The sequence below is a fragment of the Theropithecus gelada genome, chromosome 12 (genome assembly GCF_003255815.1).
Source record: "Theropithecus gelada isolate Dixy chromosome 12, Tgel_1.0, whole genome shotgun sequence".
In the NCBI taxonomy this organism is placed as follows: Eukaryota; Metazoa; Chordata; class Mammalia; order Primates; family Cercopithecidae; genus Theropithecus; species Theropithecus gelada.
The window spans coordinates 112,771,834-112,789,757 of NC_037680.1; the positions used below are offsets into that span (position 1 = coordinate 112,771,834).

The 17,924-nt window shown below is 44.9% G+C and overlaps 1 protein-coding gene and 1 pseudogene across 1 annotated transcript in view; one reads left to right on the forward strand and one right to left on the reverse strand.

Annotated features, from left to right (window-relative positions):
• ASB18 (ankyrin repeat and SOCS box containing 18) overlaps positions 1 to 17,924 on the reverse strand; it is a 72,146-nt gene that overhangs the window by 21,645 nt on the left and 32,577 nt on the right. The window lies entirely within an intron of this gene.
• Positions 8,543 to 9,521, forward strand: LOC112636309 (annotated as a pseudogene).

Consider the following 17,924-nt stretch of genomic DNA (forward strand, 5'->3'; position numbering starts at 1 on the left):
TCCACCCCCGGCCTGCTGCTCCAAAATATCAAGTGATCCCTGAATGAAAAGATATGCTCCGCTCTCCCATACCAAGGCGTCGGGAATTCAAACTAAGCTGGAAAAAAAAAAAAAAAAAAAAAAAAGAGAGAGATTATGGCACCACCAGTTCCCGAGTGGTGGAAATAGCCAAGGACATGTCATAAGAATTTACGTGCAGAGTTACATTTTATAAGGAAATGTTACCTGCTTGGAGCTTCCTGGGAGGGTGATGTGGTTCAAATGACAGTGCTCCATGCACTGGTTACCTGGGCTGTTTGTCACACCCGGAGGTTAAGCGTTTGGCAGTCACAGTTCTAGGGAGAGGCCCTTGGGAGTCAGATTCTTTCTCGGCCCCCAACTGGCCCTTCTGGAAACCGCTCAGCTTTGTGAGGGTGTGAGGCGAGCCTTGCCTTGCACCACGAAGGGACTTTCCCCATCCCTCAGGACACTGACTCAGCCTGGCACCGCCCTGTCCTCTGACAGTCCGGGGAGCATTAGGTGGGAAGCACAACCATGCCCTGTTGTGAGCCTACCTGTGCTCCTTGAACAGACTGGATATTGGCTGCATCCAAATTCCCCAGTGGTCTCTAGGAGCTTCTAGACCCCCATGGGAGCCTGTGGTCTCCCCCAGAGATGACTGTCTTTCTTCTGCTGCCTCCAGGAGCATGACTGTCCTCTACCCCAGACACCAACGCTTCCTCAGAGCCTCTCCCATCCCCTGGGGGCACGCTAAACAGCTCAGCCTCGCTCAGATGCCTGGTGAGGAGTGTGCTCCAGCCTGGAAGCGGGAAGACACTCATACAGACCCTCCTCCCTCCACTGGTCCTTGTCCTTCACGGACACTGAAAAACACAAGTCCACCCCCAACTTCAGCCACCTGCTCCCACAGTCACCTGCCATCGATAAGGCCGCTCCAGCCCTGGAAGTCTGCAAACATGCCAACTTCAGACTACAGCCCCGGTCCTCTAGCTCCCCAGCGCCTGTTGGTCCTACTCGCCATGTTTGCTCTATAGAGACCTAAGCCCTGGACCTCTTGTTTCTCTCTACCCTTCCTGGCTTCAGTTCCTTTCCTGGGCAGCACTGTGGTCACCTCCTCATCTACAACCTCAGTTCCCTTGAATGGAGGGGACCATGGCCATCCCCTACTCAAATGGCCGAATCTTCAAGCCAGCGTCCATTCTTCACCCCCCTCCTTTTCTCTGCCGGTCTGCCGAGCCCTGTTGGAGGACGTAGCATTCATGGAGCTGGACTTGGTCTCAGTTGGGCCTCAGTTAACTGATACCTTTCAGTGTTAAGGCCACTTCCTCCTGCCTTGCTCTTCACTAGCCACTCCTAGTGTTGACCTTGGTCCTCAAGCTTCCGCCCTCTTTCCGCCTTCCTCCCTCTTAGCTGTCTGCACTGGCTTCATTCAGGGTGCGGCTCCCAGGAACTCCCTCACCTGCCTGCCTTCTGCAAACACATCTGTTTCAACACTGATTAGAATCTGTTTTGACAACTGCTGTTGCCTCCCTCTTCCTCATGCCTAAAGAAGGCACTCCCTCTCGATCATCTTGACCCAGAGTTAGTCCTCTTTGGCCTCTTTGGGGTCTTGCTCTAGATGACTTGCTCCTTGCCATTTTCATGTCCTTCTATTTCCCTGCCCCATTTCAACTGGTCACTGAGCCGTGCTGGGTCCATCTCATCACCTGAACTGCTTCCCCCCTCCACTCCCACTGTCACTGTCCTTTGTTGAGGCCACATCGTTTCTCTGAATGCTTATGAGTCTCTTTATTTGCCCCTTGCTGCAATCTAGCAAGCTGCATACTATGTGGAAGGAACCTTTCCAGTGCGGAGCAAATATGTGCCTGCCGACAACCCCACCACTCCCCCTGCCTGCTGCGCGAAGCCCACACTGCTCTCCTCAAGACCCAGGACACATCATGATCCAGCTCCTGGGGGCCTCACCGGGTTCACCTCCTGAGGCGCCGCCTCTCCATGCTTCAGTTCTACCTGACCAGGTATGGTGCTGAGAGCATACGCTGCCGTGCCATGCCCCCACGCCCTCTGCTTGCTTCTTCCACATTGCCCCGCTGCACGCGACGGCCCACACAGTCCCATCTTTCCTTCCTTTTAGAAACCTTCCTGTGCCACCAGGCAGAGGAAGGGGGTCACACCTCTGTGTTGTCACATGCCTTGCACTATGTGCCCAGGCACCACATTAGTCACCCCATATTTCATGAGCCAGGCACGGTGGCTCATGCCTGTAATCCCAGCACTTTGGGAGGCTGAGGTGAGTGGATCACCTGAGGTCAGGAGTTTGAGACCAGCCTGGCCAACATGGTGAAAACCCATCTCTACTAAAAACACAAAATTAGCCAGGCGTAGTGGTGGATGCATGTAATCCCAGCTACTCGGGAGGCTGAGGCAGGAGAATCACTTAAACCCAGGAGGTGGAGGTTACAATGAGCCAAGATTGTGCCCCTAAACTCCAGCCTGGGGACAACAGAGCGAGACTCTGTCTAAAAAAAAAAAAATGGCACTTTGAATTCCTTGGGTGTAGAAATGGAGGCTTTGTTTATCTCTGATTCCCAGTGCCTACCACACTATTGGTATTCCCTAAAAGCATGTTGAACAAACACATTCCATTAATTAACACCTTTCAGCTTTTCTTTGCCGCTGCTTTTCCTACTATATTTACCTAACTGGAGCTCTGAACAAGATCATCCATTGAGGGTTTCCCGGCTGTCCTTAAATCCATTTATATTTTTACCTAGAGGCTCTCAATATTTTAAATTCTCCCTTTGGACTGTCTGGTTTCTACATCAGCAGTGTCTTGAGAAGTGGTCTGTCTTGAGTGAAAGATCTTTACAAACAAGTACAGTTTGATGTGGAGTCCTTTGGGACCAGGATTGGCTAAGGGAGGATGCAAATTTTACAGTAGAGTGCTTCACTTTGCTTCCTACTTGCTTCTCTGGGAGGAGTTTTGAACAGTGCAGCAGGAGGTTAGAAATCAAGGGTTCCATCTCGTTTTGCCACTGAGCCTGTGAGCACTTGCAAACAATTACAAAACATTTTCTTCTTTTTAAAGAAAAAAATCTTTTAAGCAGCTCAGGCTCTCTAAAGAATTCCACAGGGAAATACGACCAGTCCCCTTTTCCACGTGCACAGCCTGTAGCTGGCTAATGGCCAGGCTTTTCCACATGCACAGCCTCGCTGGCTAATGGCCAGGCTGCTATTTGCAACATAGATACCTTTCAGAGGAATGAGGACACTGGCCCACCCTCTGGAGGGCTGCAGATGCCCTTTTGGTTTTTAATGAAGAGCTTCTAATTGGCTAAACCTTGGCACTTTTTTAGAGTGGGCAATGGTTTAAGTTGCAGAACCACAGGCATGGGGAAGAAACAACACAACAAATTGACTGGGGCATGTCTCTGCTTGCACACAGTGGCAGTCATTAAAAATGAAGGTGTGAGAGCCTATTTAATGGCATGAAATATATTTGCAGTGGATATGTGAAGAGATCAGGTTACAAAATAGCACCACTGTACAATCCCATTTTGAAAAAGCATAAATATATCTATGCGTATATGAAGAATACCAGAAATTGGCCGGGCGCGGTGGCTCACGCCTGTAATCCCAGCACTTTGGGAGGCCGAGGCAGGCGGATCACGAGGTCGGGAGATCGAGACCATCCTCGCTAACACAGTGAAACCCCAGCTTTACTAAAAATACAAAAACTTAGCTGGGAGTTGTGGCAGCGGCTGTAGTCCCAGCTGCTTGGGAGGCTGAGGCAGGAGAATGGTGTGAACCTGGGAGGTGGAGCTTGCAGTGAGCTGAGATTGCGCCATTGCACTCCAGCCTGGGTGACAGAGTGAGACTCCATCGCAAAAAAAAAAAAAAAAAAAAAGAGAATACCAGAAATTTCTCATTTCAGTTTTTAATTGATTTTAATTTTAATTTAATTTTTTTAGAGACAGGATCTTGCTCTATCATCTTGCCTGGAGTGCAGTGGCACGATCACGGCTCACTGCAGCCTTGAACTTCTGGGCTCCAGCAGTCCTCCTGCCTCAGTCTCCCAAGTAGCTGGGACTATAGCCGAGTGCCCCCATGCTCGGCTAAATTTTTTATTTTATTTTATTTTTGTATTGACGGGGTCTTGCTATGTTTCCCAGGCTGCTCCGAAACTCCTGAGCTTAAGTGATCTTCCTGCCTTGGCCTCTCAAAGTGTTGAGATTATAGGCATGAGCCATTGTGCCCTGCCAAAAAACCTAGAAATTTAGAGGGCAATGTGTGTTTATCGCTGGATGATGGGCATAGTGGGAGCTTCTGTTTCCTTTCTGCCTGCATGTATTTTTCAAGTTTTCCAAAATAAGTCAAGGTGCAGTTTGATACAAGAACCACAACAGAGGTTATTAATAACAAAACCCTCCCTACCTGCTCCAGCAACAGCTCATGGATTCTAAGAATGCCCCTTTGGCTTTCCAGGTTCCCAGAATACGCTTGAAATTTCCATTGATCTGTTTAGGTATAGGCAGCATTTTGGAACATATATATGGCAACGCCCATGAGAAGGTGAGGAGAGGAAAGGGCTGGGCTGGCTGGGAGCTACTCAGTGATAACAGACTTGACCCCAGGACCCAGGCCCATCCTTGAAACACTATCATTTCAATCCCTCCTATCAGTGTCACCAGTGGAAGAAATGGCCCAGTGGGGAAAGCATACTGTTTGTCATTTTATTGCCTTCTCTGTATCAATGTCACCAGGGGAAGAAGAAATAGCTCAGTAGGGAAAGCGTCCCTGAAGCTTTGCAGGCCTATGTGTGGGACCCAGCCTTGGCTGAGCCTTTTATTCCAAGGCAAGATTTTGTGAGTGGGTTTCCTGCTCTCCTGATAGGCAAAAGTCAGAAAGGCCTGGGGTCGGGGTAGAGCAGTCACTGTTGGGATCTAAGGGTAGAATTCCCGTCTGAGGATGTCAGAACAACTTTGTCTTTATCTTGCAAGGATTAAGGAGACACCATGTTGTCTCAGCAGCTTCTGATATGAAGCACCTTGGACAAACACATTCATCTCTGGGTCCCTCATCTTTGTCTTCGATAATGACTACAATGACAGGCTGTTACAGGGGCCTAGGATTGACAGCAGAAAGAAAAAGTAACTTAAGCCCAAAGGCAGGAGTTAATAGAGATGAACCCATCAGGGACTGTTGAATCAATGTCATTCCAATTCATGTCTACGGGATGGGGGGATGTGGGACTTTGGCCACTCCCTGCACACCCTCCCGTCCACCCTCTAGCACCTTCCCAAAGCACTGGCTTTTCCTAGTCCCCTCCCAGGGCACAAGGCCTGAAGGCCTCAGCCTGGGCTCTCCCACTGTTTGCTCCTTCCTTTGCCCACCTGTCTCACCCACCTGCTCCCACCTGTCTCACGTGCATGCCAAACCTCCATGCCCCCTGCACGCTCTGCCCAGATGCCTCTTCTCAGCCAGAGCCTGTCCAGGCTTCCATTCTCTCGTCTCCCCTACCTCCTGATCACCCTCTTTATTTAAAGCCCTGGAAATGCTGCTTCTCTGCCTCCTGGTTCTGAACTGAAAGGTCTTTTGGATTCCCCAGTACTTGGTCTTTTTTTTTTTTTAAACAACTATTTATCTTTAGTCCCTGCAACAACTTTGCATTGTAGGTGGAATTTACAGTTGGGGAAACTGAGGCTTAAAAGGCCAGTGACCTGCATAAGGCCATGTGGCCAGGAAGTGGCAAAGCAGAGGTCTCATTGCTTCATGTGGCTTCCCAACTGTCAGTCACACACCCCTCCACTACCCCTTCCAACTGGTTTTATTCGTTAAGCACCTTCTCTGAGGCAGGTTCCGTTCTCGGCATTTTCCACAAGTTATCACTGACCTTTTCATTCATTCAGTAAGCAGAGAACACGTGCCATGCTCCTTTCGAGGCAAGGAGAAGTGTTTCTTCTTTTATCACTCCACAAGAATTCCTGGACAGACTCACCGACAGGACACTGAAGGTAGGGCAAGGCGACCCATGGGCCTCATTCTATGGCGTGGCACAGTAACCAGTTCTCACCCAGTCCTCCCAGCTACCTGGCATGGTAGATGACATCCTCCCTCATTTTTGGTGAGGAGTTCGTCTTTGAGGTTTAAGCAGTGGTCTCAAGGGCAGGGCCTGGCAGAGGCTGGTGGCCTTGCAGTCAGTGTGTTCTGTTTGGCATATGAACTCCAGCCCCCAGCTATCCAGTGGTGAATATAAGGACTCCAAACCACTGAAAGATGATGCTGACTGAGCAATGCAACAACAACAACAAACAACTGCTAAAAATAAGGCTGCATTCAAGACTCAAACGTCACCTCTTTTGTGTGTGTGTGGGGAAAAGGACATTGCTTCTGAACATTTTGTTGGAAATGTTAAATATCTGATTTGGTTTGCTTGTGTCCCCGCCCAAATCTCATCTTGAATTGTGCTCCCATAATTCCCATGTGTTGTGGGAAGGACCCGGTGGGAGCTAATTGAATCATGGGGGTGGTTTCCTTCATACTGTTCTCTTGGTAGTGAATAAGTCTCACAAGATCTGGTGGTTTGATAAGGAGAAACCCCTTTTGCTTGGCTCTCATTCTGTCTCTTGCTGCTGCCATGTGAGACGCGCCTTTCACCTTCCACCTCCCCAGCCACGTGGAACAGTAAGTCCAATAAACCTCTTTCTTTTGTAAATTGCCCAGTCTCAGGTATGTCTTTATCAGCAGCATGAACACAGACTAATACAGCATCTGTCTCCGGAAGTCGCCGGAGTCTTTGGGCAATCCTGAGCTCCTTCTCCTGTTTTCCTTACGTGACTGCTGCTGGAATCTCTTCTGACAGACAGAAAGGGGTTGAGCACTACACAGTGTATTCAGTGGGGGTAATGGGTGTTATGAGCTCATCTTGTTGAATTACTGTTACTGCTGCTTTTCCTCCTCAGGAATGACATGGAGGCAGATGGGCTGGAGACACGTCCCAGGGGAAGTGTGGCTGCAGTTGAAGGCTGGGTCCCAGGGTGGGTGCTGGGCATGTGCCAGCCTATGAAGGCAAGGTAGGGGGAGAGCCTTGGGAGGAAAACAGAGCCGTGTTTTCTAATGAAGCTGCTGCAGGAAGGTTCCCTCCTGTGGGTCTATGCCCCAGCTGACTCTGATGAAGGACGGGGAAGCCACAGCTCCATGACTTTGATGGAGGAGCAGTTCCACTTTATTTCCCTGGACCTTCTGCTGAAGCTTTCCTTTGGGGATCTTCCATCTACCTACTTTCTGTTCTGCATTTTCTTCTCTCTCCCTCTCTCCTGGGATGCTAAGTTATGAGACTATCAGGCATAAATGTTTGCAATTGAAATGGCTGATATGAATAGACAAATCCATCAGGGTAGGAGGGCGACTGAGAAAGAAACTGGTTGGCCATTTCTGTCATCATGGTTTCCCTTGGAGCAATGGCTGCCATATGTTTCTCTGAAGTGTGGGATGATTGCAGTGGATGATGTTATTTTGGGCAAATTCTCTCCCCATTGTAAATGGAACCTTGGCAAACTGAAAAATGATTTCGTGAACAAGATTTGTAAAGTCAGCTCCACTGTTTGCCCCATGATATAGTTTGGATATTTATCAGTGCCGAAATCTCATGTTGAAATGTAATCCCCAATGTTGGGGGTGGGGTGGGGCCTGGTGGGAGGTGGTTGGATCATGGGGGTAGATCTCTCACGAATGGTTTAGCACCATCCCCTTGGTGCTTTCCTCACGATAATGAGTTCATGGGTGATCTGGCTGTTTAAAAGTATGTGGCAGCCAGGTGTGGTGGCTCATGCCTGTAATCCCAACACTTTGGGAGGCCAAGATGGGTGGATCACCTGAGGGGAGTTCGAGACCAGCCTGGCCAACATGGTGAAACCCTATCTCTACTAAAAATACAAAAATTAGATGGGCGTGGTGGCACACGCTTGTAGTCCCAGCTACTTGGGAAGCTGAGTCAGGAGAATCACTTGAGCCCTGGAGGTGGAGGTTGCAGTGAGCTGAGATGGTGCCACGGCACTCCAGCCTGGGTGACAGAGGGAGACTCCGTCTCCAAAAAAAGGTGTGTGGCACCTCCCATCCCTGCTCCTGCTTTCACTGTGTGGTGTGCCTGCTTGCCGTTTACCTTCTGCCACGAGTAAAAAGCTTCCTGAGGCCTCCCCAGAAGTAGATCCCAGCATTATGCTTCCTGTACAGCCTGCAGAACAGTGAGCCAATTAAACTTTTCTTCTTATAATTTCCCAGGCTCAAGTATTTCTTTATAGCAGTGCAAGAATGGCCTAATACACCTCACGTGCCCACTAAGCAGCATCTGACTTTCTGGAAGCTTCTTTGGTGCCCCTTCCTCAGTAAGGCATGCGTAACTTTTCTTCCTCTTTCCCTCATCCCCTGGTCCCAATACACTAGATGAAGAGGAAGATGCAGTAGCATCGGAGTGAGAGGAAAGAAAAGGAGGAAATGGAGGTCAGAGTGGAAGCAGGTGTGAGAGGGTCCAGCAGAAGCAAACATGGCTGCCAAAGTGTTTGAGTCCATTGGCAAGTTTGGCCTGGCCTTAGCTGTTGCAGGAGGCGTGGTGGACTCTGCCTTATATAATGTGGATGGTGGGCACAGAGCTGTCATCTTTGACCGGTTCCGTGGAGTACAGGACATTGTGGTAGGGGAAGGGACTCACTTTCTCATCCCATGGGTACAGAAACCAATTATCTTTGACTGCCATTCTTGACCACGCAATGTGCCAGTCATCACTGGTAGCAAAGATTTACAGAATGTCAACATCACACTGCGCATCCTCTTCCGACCCGTCACTAGCCAGCTTCCTTGCATCTTCACCAGCCTCAGAGAGGACTATGATGAGCGTGTGCTGCCGTCCATCACGACCGAGATCCTCAAGTCAGTGGTGGCTTGCTTTGATGCTGGAGAAGTAATCACCCAGAGAGAGCTGGTCTCCAGGCAAGTGAGCGACGATCTTACAGAGCGAGCAGCCACCTTTGGGCTCATCCTGGATGACGTGTCCTTGACACATCTGACCTTCGGGAAGGAGTTCACAGAAGCGGTGGAAGCGAAACAGGTGGCTCAGCAGGGAGCAGAGAGGGCCAGATTTGTGGTGGAAAAGGCTGAGCAGCAGAAAAAGGCAGCCGTCATCTCTGCTGAGGGTGACTCCAAGGCGGCTGAGCTGATTGCCAACTCACTGGCCACTGCAGGGGATGGCCTGATGGAGCTGCGCAAGCTGGAAGCCGCGGTGGACATCACATACCAGCTCTCACGTTCTCGGAACATCACCTCCCTGCTGGTGGGTCAGTCCGTGCTCCTCCAGCTGCCCCAGTGAGGGCCCACCCTGCCTGCACCTCCGCGGGCTGACTGGGCCACAGCCCCGATGATTCTTAACACAGCCTTCCTTCTGCCCCCACCCCAGAAATCACTGTGAAATTTCATGATTGGTTTACAGTGAAGGAAATAAAGGTAAAATCACTTCAGATCTCTTAAAAAAAAAAAAAAAAGAAAGAAAGAAAAGGAGGAAATGGAAAAGAAAAGACTCTTAGCTTCTTAGACAGGGATGGGGTGAGGTGGGGGGAGCTTTTTTTTTTTTTTTTTTTTTTTTTCCCCGTGATGGAGTCTCGCTCTGACTCCCAGGCAGGAGTGCAGTGGCTGGATCTCGGCTCACTGCAAGCTCCGCCTCCCGGGTCTACGCCATTCTCCTGCCTCAGCCTCCTGAGTAGCTGGGACTACAGGTGCCCGCCACCTCGCCCGGCTAGTTTTTTGTATTTTTTAGTAGAGATGGGGTTTCACCATATTAGCCAGGATGGTCTTGATCTCCTGACCTCATGATCCGCCCGTCTCGGCCTCCCAAAGTGCTGGGATTACAGGCTTGAGCCACCGCGCCCGGCCAGGGGGAGCTTTAAACTCGACGAGAGAAACGTTGTATGCATGCAGGTATATATATATATTTTAATGCAGTATCTTCTGTGAGGTACACACACAGAAATGCACAGGTCTTAAGAGCACAATTGAAGGAATTTCAACAAAGGACTATACCTATGTAACCAATACCTCCATGAAGATGTAGAATATTTCTATTTTGCCAGGAATTTCTCTTGTATTTACCACCAGTCAGTCATAACCCCCATAGGCAACCACTGTGCTGATTTTTCTCACAGTGGGTTAGTTTTGCATTTTCTAAAATTTTCCACTGTTTTGTATCTGGCTTCTTGTGCTCAGCATCATGCTGTTCACATTCATCCATATTGTTGCATGCATGGAGTAATTCATTCTTTTTTAAAGTTGCTGAGTCGTATTCAATTGTATGGATATACCATCATTTTGAGCCATTTTCTCATTGATATTGATGGACATTTGCATGTTTCTATTTTTTAACTATTATGAATAAAGCTTTTATGAATGTTTTTGTATAAGTCTTCCTGAGGACGTATGTTCTCATTTTTCTTAGGTAAACACCTAAAAATGGAATTGCTGGTAGGTATGTATTTAGCTTTGTAAGAAACTGCCAAACAGTTTTCCAAAGAGATATCATTTTACCCACCCAAAACTGTGTATGAAAGTTCTAGTTGCTCCCTAATCTTGTCAACATTTGGTGTTGTAGGGTTTTTTTTTTTTTTTTCCATTCTAATGCATGTGAAATGGTGAATATTTCTTTGTGGTTTCATTTGCATGTCCTTGATGATTAATGATGTTGAGCACCTCTTCATTTGCTTATTGGCCATTTGTATGTTGTTCAGAAAGTGTCTGATCAAGGCTTTTGCCCAGAGTATAAAGTTTTGATTTGGCATGGACTGGCTTTTGGGTATTAAAATGGGACTTGCCAAGTGACCAGAAAGCTGAAGAATGTGCCTGGGATGCCACTGAGGGTCAGGGAAAGGGACACACTTGTAACAGAGGATGTTTGAAGGGAGGTGGCCAGAGATAAGTGGACTACTTCCTGATTATAGACAGTTTTTGGGGAAAAAAACTTCAGTTAACAAAGGAGAGGCAATCTTTTAGCGTCGTTCTCACAAACTTTGGCTTTGGGTCCTGGCTCTGCTGGTTTCTGTTCCTTGCCACCTTACCGGCATAACACGGACTCTCTCTGAGCCTCGGTTTTCTAGTCTGTACCATGCCTTGCAGGCCTGAGAGGTTCAGAGGAAATAAGACATTTGCAAATGCTCAGGAATGTGTGACATTCTGCAAATATTAAATCATCTACTGGGGGCCGCCTTTCTCTGACATCTCATTCTTCAGTATTCCTCAAGATGCCTTAAAGTTTTATTGAACAAGACCATGTTCTCCTCTCTACTTGAATAACCAATAGTCACTCACCTGGGATGTGGAAAGAATGTATTGTTTTCTGGATTGTGTATCAATGCCTGTGAACCTGGCATCTCAGGCAGGTGAACTTCCTGTTCTTAGGTGGAGATTACTGGGTTCCCCAACCCATAAGATAATTAGCTGCTTTTATAGATCCAACTCCAGCTGATGAATCATTTTTTGTTTGTTTGTTTGTTTGTTTGTTTTTAAGACAGAGTCTCACTCTGTCACTCAGGTTGGAGTGCAGTGACGTGATCATGACTCACTGTAGCCTCGACCTCCTGGGCTCAAGTGATCCTTCAGACTCAGCCTACCAAGTAGCTGAGACTACAGTTGTGTGCCACCATGCCTTGCTAATTTTTCTCACTATGTTGCCCAGGCTGGTCTCAAACTCCTGGGCTCAAGTGATCCTCTAGTCTTGTCCTCCTAAAATGATGGGATTACAGGCATGAGCCACTGTGCCCACATGAATTATTTTTCGTTTAGTTGAATTAACACACCTGAGACAAAAAAGTAAACTTGCATGCTTTTCATTAATAAGTTCCATGAGGAAAGCAAGTCATCCTCACTTTTGTTTAAATCAAGACAGCTATAGATAAGAAAAAGAACAGGGCATCAACACATTATTTTCTTATTTTAATTATCTCGAATAAAAAAGGATCAAGGAGAGGAATCTGATAATAAATAGGGCGAGGCTAGCATGCAGGCTACTGATGTGAACACAGTAACTTTACTGGAACTTTTCTTTTTGGGAAAATCTCTTCAAAAGGCTCCTAGATTAAAGCTCTGATATCCCTTTCAGTGTGTTGAATTCTGAATTCTGAAGCTTGCTGGTTGGAAGGAAGCACAGGTAATTTTTTTTTTTTAATCCCAGGAACTCAGAGACTCAAAGGTTTTAAAGTCCTGTGCCCATGGCGAATTGCCAACTAAAAGGGGATGGAGCAGAACAGGGTCCCTAGGTGTGGAGACCATTGTCATCAAGAGTCAGAAAATGGAATGGCTCTGTATGTAGGTCAGCGACCCCCTCTCTACTGTGAGGTAAAAAAATTAAGGATGACCTAAAATCTACTGTGTTTAAAAAGATTGCAGAGAAAGTAGCTCTTTCTTGTCAAAGTGATAATGTTTATACTACCTGAAGCCAGACCTCCTCAGAGTATGACTTTAGGGGGACTCTTTAGAGCTGAAAAGCCATGGTCAAAACCTCAGGCCCTTTCGACATCTATTAACTTTTTATCCTTCAAGGTAGTTGGCTGTGTTATTGTAGAGGTGTTCAATGGGACCTGCCAGCATATTCCATTATCATCATTGATATTGAAGGGATTCTAAGTCAGCTATTACAGAGTTCTGCCTGAAATGCTGGTTTATTCATCACTTATCTTAAACATTCCCCCAATAATCCGGATTTAAATAAGTCAAGAGGGTCAAATTAAACAGCCAAAGGGAAAGATTCCCATAGAGCAGCACAGAGAAGAGAAAATGAAACAAGAAAGAAGAAAGAGGAGGAAGAAGAGGAAGACAGAAGAGAGATTTTTTTAAGTCCCCACTCTAATAAAAAGACATTTAAAAAGTCCTTATTAAACAATGGCCTGGGCCCGTATGATTTTTGTAAAACCAACGGAAGCCAGGATATTAGATTCTGTTGTGCAGCGTGTAAGCTGAGTAGCTCTGGTGGTCTGCAGGATATTAGATTCTATTGTGCAGCGTGTAAGCTGGGTAGCTCTGGTGGTCTGCAGATGGCATCAGCCCCTTATGGTGTCCAAATGTAAGCTTGTTGGCTTCTCTTCAGGAGTACTGTAAGGGTTCACAGCATTTGTGTTTATTTTGTGCTATGATTGGGTGCTGCATTCTCATTTCTTAGTAAGAAGCAATACTTTTCTGATCCTTTAAAGTGGGAGAGAAGTTGGGGCCCAAGGTGTGAAGCAGACTTGATTTTTAAAAACCTTTTTATTTTAAAATTATTTTAGATATCTTTAGGAAAGATAGCATAGAGAGTTTCTCAATATCCTTCACCAGCTTCCCCTAAAGTTAATATCCAATATTATTATGGTATATTTGTCAAAACAAAGAAATTAACAATGGTACAAGACTATTAACCAAACTGTTGACTTTATTTGGATTTTACCATGTTTCCCACTAATGTTCATGTTCGATTTTAGGATCCAATGCAGGATACCATGTTGCACTTAAAGAACTTAATTTTGAACAAGAGAATAATAAATATAACCATGCATTTTGGCAAGGCAGGGAGGGAGGAATGGTGAATACCCTAACTTGGAATATCATCAAGTGGGTTATATTTTCCATAGGAACATGTTATAATGGGGAGTTTATATTCTTGACTAAAGACATTATAGCAAGTAAGTAATAAATGACCAACAACTATGGAGATAAAGAAACATCAAGCCCCCAAATGAATTTGAAATAGTAAAATATAGTTTCAATTCCCATAAAAGAAATACAGTGATTAGACATGAGGCCCCAGCAATTGCAGTCAGCACCTGCGTAATTCTATTTGGTAGGTGCTCTTCTAAGCAAATTAGCTATAGCTATAGTAATTCATTCAATTCTCATAACCATCCTATGTAGTAGGCTCAATTATCATCCCTATTTTACAAGTGAGAACACAGAGACCCAGAAAAATTAAATAATGTGTCCAATGTTGCACAGCTAGTAAGTGTTGGAATTAGAATTCAACCTGGGCCTCAAATGTGTTAAATATGTAAGTATAGATATAAAATTGTATCGTATGAAAATGTGATCAAACTTGAATGCATTCAATGCACAATTGAATAATTTTGCCTCTTTTCTTAGTATATAGAAAGACTTTTGCAATTGATTTGGTTGGCTTCCGTCCTTTAATAAAGCTGATGCTTCTTTCTGTCTTAGAAACTTTCTGGTAGAAATCCACCAGCATCCCATTCTCAACCTCCATGCATACAATATATTTGACATATTTCTGGTCCAATGTTTGGCACATTGCCATATCATTACCTTCCTCTCCCCTGAAACTGCAAGCACTTTGAGGGCAGGGACTATGTCTAATGCAGCCCAGCTTCAGCCCCTCACAGGGTTCAATAACTGGTGATTGAATGCTTGCAGGAATGGAGTCAATATTGGTTGACCTTGGAGCTGTGTGTTTCAAAATAAATGGAATTTCTATAATTTTTTCACAAGGTGACACTTTTTCACATCCCAGCAAATCATCTATCAGATGAGTCAAGAACGAAAATTGCAAGTGAATGCAAGGTAGAAATTAATCCATGTTTAATTAATAATTGGAAAGAAAACCTGCTGGTGGAAAGTGGAGAATGCCTGCAGCTAAGGACAGAAATGTGTCACAAGGTTGGAACTTACTCCCCAGTATGATTGGCAACATTGGATTTCTCAACCTCCCAAAGGCCTTCTGGGCTCCCAGGCTGAGGGTTCTATGAAGAGGATCCAGGCAGAGCCTGGTGAGCTCTCTGAGTGGAGGAGATGGCACTGGAAGTCTAGGGATCCCAGGGCAGCTGGAGTTTGTAGGGTAGGGTGCTGGAGAGGAGAAAGCTTCACACAGAAAGAGCTTCACACAGAAAGAACTTTGCAGGGGGCCCCCTTGAGTATTCAGCTCCATACTAAGTAGTGTGTGGGCATGAGGAAACTGCCTAAGCTGTGGGAAAAAACCACCTGAAAGGAAGGATTAGAACCGACTGAAATGTGTCAAATATATTGTGTGCATAGAGGTTGAGAGTGTGGGCTGGTGGATTTCTACCAGAAAGTTTCTAGGACAGAAGTGGTGCAGTGCTCATCACATGCACAGGTTCAGGAATAGTGGCTGTTCTCAGCAACCAAAGTGTGAAACCTTACAAATAATTAGGTATGGAGCGAGTACCAAAATGAGTTGTCTCAGTTGTAGAAAAAAAAAATGAACCTTAGACTAACCACCGATTGAATTCTGACTAATAAAGCTTAAAAGCAAGACCCCAAAGGATCAAACTATTTCCAAGTACCTTTACATTCCTGAGCAGAGATCAAGAATATTGACAGGAATACAAAAATATCAAACACCCAATGAAATATAGAGAAAAAAAAAAAGCACAAAAAATCAAAAGTGACCCAGAGGCTGGGAGCAGTGGCTTATGCCTGTAATCCCAGCACTTTGGGAGGCTGAGGCAGGAGAATCATTTGAAGCCAGGAGTTTGAGACCAGCCTGGGCAGCAAAACAAGACCCCAATTCTACAATAAATAAATAAGTGACACAGAAATGACACAGGTGACAGAATTAGTAGGCAGGGCCATTAAAATAGTTGTTATAATTATATTTCACTTGTTTGAGAAGCTAGAAGAAAGACTGACCATGTTAAGTAAAATACAGAAACGTAAGTCCTAAAATTGGAATTCTGAAGTTGAAACGACAATGTTGGAGATAAAAATGTACTGGATAAGGTTCATGGCAGATCAGGTATTTCAGAAGATCAATCAATCAATCAATCAATCAGAGAGAGAGAGAGAGAGAGAGAGGCTGAGCAAAATGAACAGAGCATCAGTGAACTGTGGAACAATTTTAAGTGGCATAGTATATGTGTAATTGAAGTCCCTGAAGGAGAGTACTGGTTGTATAGAAAAAAATGTGAAGAAATAATTGCCAAAATATTTCCAAATTGGATGAAAAGCATATAAACCCACAGATCTAAGATACTCAATGAATCCCAAGCATAAGAAACATAAAGAAAACTGGCCTGGCATGGTGGCTTACACCTCTAAGCCCAGCACTTTGAGAGGCCAAGGTAGGCAGATCATCTGAGGTCGGGGGTTCAAGACTAACCTGGTCAACATGGGGAAACCCTGGCTCTACTAAAAATACAAAAATTAGCTGGTGTGGTGGCATGCATCTGTAATCCCAGCTATTTGGGAGGCCGAGGCAGGAGAATCATGTGCATCCGGGAAGCAGAGGTTGCAGTGAGCTAAGATCATGCCACTGCACTCCAATATAGGCAACAGAGTGAGACATCATCTAATAATAATAAAAAAGAAACATAAAGAAAACTACATCAAAGCACCTTATAACCAAATTGCTTAAAACCAGTGATTACAGAAAATCTTAAAGCCAGATAAAAGGATATTTATTAGATTATGAAAGAACAAAGACAAGAAGGGGATAGCAAATTTCTCATTTTAAAAAATCCAAGTTAGAAGACAGTACAGTTATGGGTCTAAAGTGCAGAAAAAAGAAGAAGAAAATAAAAAACTGAACTGTCAACTCATAATGCTGTATCCAGCAAAAACACCTTTCAATTACTCAGGTGAAATGAAGACTTTTTCAAACATACAAATGCTGAAAGGACCCATTACCAGTAGACATACAGTGCAAGAAATGTTAAAGAAAGCCCTTTAAGCAGAAGGAAAATGATACTAGATGGAATTTTGGAGCTACACAAATACATGAAGGGAACTGGAAGTGGTAACTATATGAGTAAACACAAACACTTGTTTCTTATTACTTCAATATATTTAAAAGAAAATTCTCTGTTTAAACAAAAATAATAATGTATTGCGGGACTTATATGTAGAAGTAAAATGTATATTACCAATAATAGCACAAAGGCCAGGAGGAGAGAAATGGAAGTATACTGCCATATAGTTTTTATACTACACATGAAGTCGAATAGTATTACCTGAGGGTAGAATGTGATAAAGTAAAGATGTATACTATAAACCCTAAAGAAATCACTTAACACAACAAAAAGTTATATCTAGTAAGCCAAAAAAGGAAGTAAAATGAAATCATTAAAAATGTTCAGAATAGAAGAAGTTAGAAAAGAAGATAAAGAGACAAATAATAGATGAACCAAACAGAAAAGAAATAGACATTTGCTTTGAACCTAACCGTATCAAAATTACATTAAATATGAATGATCTACACCCAATTAAAAAACAGAAACTGTCAGATTGGATTAAAAAAAGCAAGACTCAATTATAATCTGCCTACAAGAAACCCACTTAAAAAATAAAGACACAGGTAAGTTAAAAAATGAAAGGATGGTGTGGTAGGCAGTCTCTAGCATGGTTTCCCATTGAAGTCTATCTTGTGGTATCCATGCTTTTCTCTCCTCTCCTTGAGTGTGCGCAGAACCTTTGATTTGCTGCTAATCAACAGACTATTGCAAAGGTGACAGGAGATTGTTTCTGTGAATAAATTACAGAAGATTATAACTTCCATCTTGCAAGCAGATCGTCTCTATTGTCTCCTCAGTTTGCATACTTTGATGAAGCAAGTTTCATGTCAGAGAGATCCACATGACAAATGCTGTGGTTGAAATGTTTGTGTCCCTCCAAAATCCATGTTGAAACTTAATTCCCAATGTAATAGCATCAAGAGGTGGGTCATTAGGCAGTGATTAGGCCCTCATAGATGGGATTAGTGCCCTTATAAAAGGCCTTGAGGGATTAAATTTGCCTCTTCCATTTTTTCTGCTCCTCTGCCATGTGACAATGCAGCAACACAATGCCATCTTGGAAGCAGAGAACAGGCCCTCACCAGACAGTGAATCTGCTGGCACCTTGATCTGGGACTTCCCAGCCTCCAGGACTGTGAGAAATACATTTTTATTATC